Genomic DNA, 3,150 nt, shown 5'->3' with positions numbered 1-3,150 from the left:
AGCCCAAGCGGGTGAGTGCGGGTAAATTGGGAACGTCTGGAGGAGGCCCCTGTCCGACAGACTTTCAACTCACACCTCGGCGAGACTTTTTCGTGCATCCCTGTGGAGGCTGGGGGGCATAGCTGGACGTAGCAGGACGCAGCAGGGTTCAGCAGGACGCAGCAGGACACTGCAGGGCACCGCAGGAGCGTAGCAGGGTGTAGCAGGGTGTAGCAGGGAGTGCAGCAGGACCACGGCGACAGCTGCATCCAAGATCTTGGTGCCATCCTAATCCAAGGAAATATGCTGGACGACACAAGGACTCTGGGGAGTGAACTCCCTAGAGCTAGGTTAGTAACAAGCATTACTGGGACAAGGATGCACATAAATGGAAACAAATGGAAAGAGAGAGGAGAGAGCAGCTCAGTGTGTCAAAGGAAGGAAGGAAGGATTAGACAGGTTAAGGAGAGGAGCCTGGTCGGGCTAGAACTCTCCCCAACTGGATCGGGCTGTACTGGCCTCGCCTCCCTCTACTTTGATTATATTATTGATTATATGGTAGATGAATCTAACGACTATAAAGAGAGTAGGTGGCTCCAGGCTAGGTGGACGCTGCAACTCCTCACTCCCTAACTATAAGCTTTATCAAAGAGGAGGGTTTTCAGTTTATTCTAAATGTGGTGACGGTGTCTGCCCCCTGGAACCCAGACTGGGAGCTGGTACCACAGGAGTGGAGCCATCCTACTTTTTAGAGACTCCAGGAACCACAAGTAGCTCTGAATCATGGGAGCATAGTGCTCTAGTGGGACAATAAGGTACTAAGAGCTCTTCTAGATATGATGGTGCTAGACCATTTAGAGCTTTGTAGGTCAGGAGAAGGATTTCAAATTCAATCCTGGATCTTTTTACAGGAAGCCAAGACAGAGAAGCTACAGGAGAAATATGATCTTTTTCTAGTTCTTGTCAGAACTCACAAGGCTGCAGCATTCTGGATCAGCTGGAGAGTTTTAAGGGACTTATTTGAGCAACCTGATAGTAAGGGAATTACAGTAGTCCAGCCTAGAAGTAACGAATGCATGGACTAGTTTTTCAGCATCGTTTATGCGACAGGATATTCCTAATTTTGGCAATGTTACGAAGACGAAAAAAGGCTGTTCTTGAGGTTTATTTTAGATGGCCGTTAAAGGATAAATGAAGTTCGGAGGTGTTTGGGGCCCAGCACAATAACTTTAGTTTCAGTTTCAGGATTTTATATCTTTAATGCATGCTTGAAGTTTAGCTAACTGACTGGTTTTCTGTCTGGCTTGATTGACAAGTATAATTGAGTGTCATCTGCATAACAGTGAAAGTTAATTGAGTGTTTCCTAATAATATTGCTCTAGAGGAAGCATATATAAAGAGAACAGGAATTGGTCCAAATACTGAGCCTTGTGGAACGCCATGGCTAACTTTAGCGCACTTGGAGGATTTATCGTTAACATTAACAAATTGAGATTGATCAGAGAAATTGGACTTAAACCAGCTTAATGCAATTCCTTTAATGCCAACTAAATGTTCCAATCTCTGTAACAGGATGGTATGGTCAACAGTGTCGAACACAGCACTAAGATCTAATAAGAGAAGCATGAAGACAAGTCCTTTGTTAGCAGCAGTTGAGAAGGTCGTTAGTAATTTTCACCAGTGCCGTCTCTGTGCTATGATGCTTTCTAAATCCTGACTGACAGTCCTCAAATAAACTATTGCTATGTAGAAAATCACGTAACTGATTAGCGACTACTTTCTCAAGGATCTTGGAGAGAAAGGGAAGGTTAGATATAGGTCTACAATTGGCTAAGACTTCAGGATTGAGGGTGGGTTTTTTTCAGAAGAGGTTTTATCACAGCTACTTTAAATGACTGCGGTACATAACCTGTTAATAAAGATATATTGATCATATCTAGTAATGAACTGTTAACCACGGGTAAAGCTTCTTTAAGTAGCCTCGTTGGGATGGGGTCTAAGAGACAGGTAGATGGCTAAGCTGAAGAGACTGTTAACATTAATTGTTGAAGGTCTATAGAGGCCCGAGATTTGTTTTAATTTGCGAGTTTGGGAATTATACCAAGGTGCTAATTTCCTTTGCTTCATCATCTTCTTTTTGAGGGGAGCAACAGAGTCTAAAGTTGTCCGTAGGCAGGCCGTAGCACCGTCTACATAATTTATCAATTTGGGAGGGACTAAAGTTAACATAAAGGTCCTCTGTTTTATTAAAGGCACGGCATTGAGTTTAGTGCTGTTGGAATATCTTCCTTAAATTTAGTTATAGCACTGTCAGATAGGCATCTAGTGTAAAGAAGCTTTTATCTAATTTCATATAGTTGGAAAGTCATTAAAAAATGGTCTGATAATACAGGATTCTGCGGAAATATTTTTAAATCCTCAATGTCAATGCCATATGCCAGCACAAGGTCGAGGGTGTGGTTAAAACAGTGCGTGACCTTATGCACACTCTTACTGAAACCAATTGAATCTAATAATGAGTTGAAAGCAGTACTAAGGCTATTGCTGTCAACGTCCACATGGATATTAAAATCACCTAAAATAAGTACTTTGTCTGATTTATGGACTACACATAATAAAAACTCTGAGAATTCAGATAAAAATTCAGAATACGGACCTGGAGCTCGGTAAATAACAATGAATTGCTTGAGTCATATATGGCTGCAACTCCCCTTCCTCGGCCTGAGCCTCTAGGAATTTGAGTATTCTTATGACGGATTGGCTTCATTTAGATTAACATAAATATGAAGCTCAAAGTGGGCGGCTCCCGGCTGTCGCCATCTTGGCAGTGCCTGGCGTTGCCTAACTCGACGATGTTTCATTTTGGTGATTGTTCAGGTGCCTCCTGGAATTTCCACTGGATGTCCCTAATTTTCGGCTGGATGTCCCTCATCTTCCACTTTCTTTGTGTTGGCGTTCTAAACTCCAGTGGATTATGAGGACTGCTCCTCAGATCTCTGCAGAGTAAATCCAGACAACTAGCTAGACTATCTGTCCAATCTGAGTTTTCTGTTGCACGACTAAAACAACTTTTGAACGTACACAAGTTCCACCAAAAGAAGTTCCTTCCCAAGGCTATTTTGCAGAGGCACCGCTATCGGGTAAATTGGGAACGTCTGGAGGAGGCCCCTG

The 3,150-nt window shown here is 43.0% G+C and overlaps 1 pseudogene; it reads right to left on the bottom strand.

Annotated features, from left to right (window-relative positions):
* Positions 1-949: 949 nt before the first annotated feature.
* On the bottom strand, positions 950-2,840 carry LOC144517532 (uncharacterized; annotated as a pseudogene).
* Between the last annotated feature and the right edge of the window lie 310 nt (positions 2,841-3,150).

This window comes from Sander vitreus, chromosome 5 (assembly GCF_031162955.1).
Source record: "Sander vitreus isolate 19-12246 chromosome 5, sanVit1, whole genome shotgun sequence".
Lineage (NCBI taxonomy): Eukaryota > Metazoa > Chordata > Actinopteri > Perciformes > Percidae > Sander > Sander vitreus.
The sequence above is the reverse complement of the archived record's forward strand: the minus strand, read 5'-3'. Positions and strand labels throughout refer to the sequence as shown.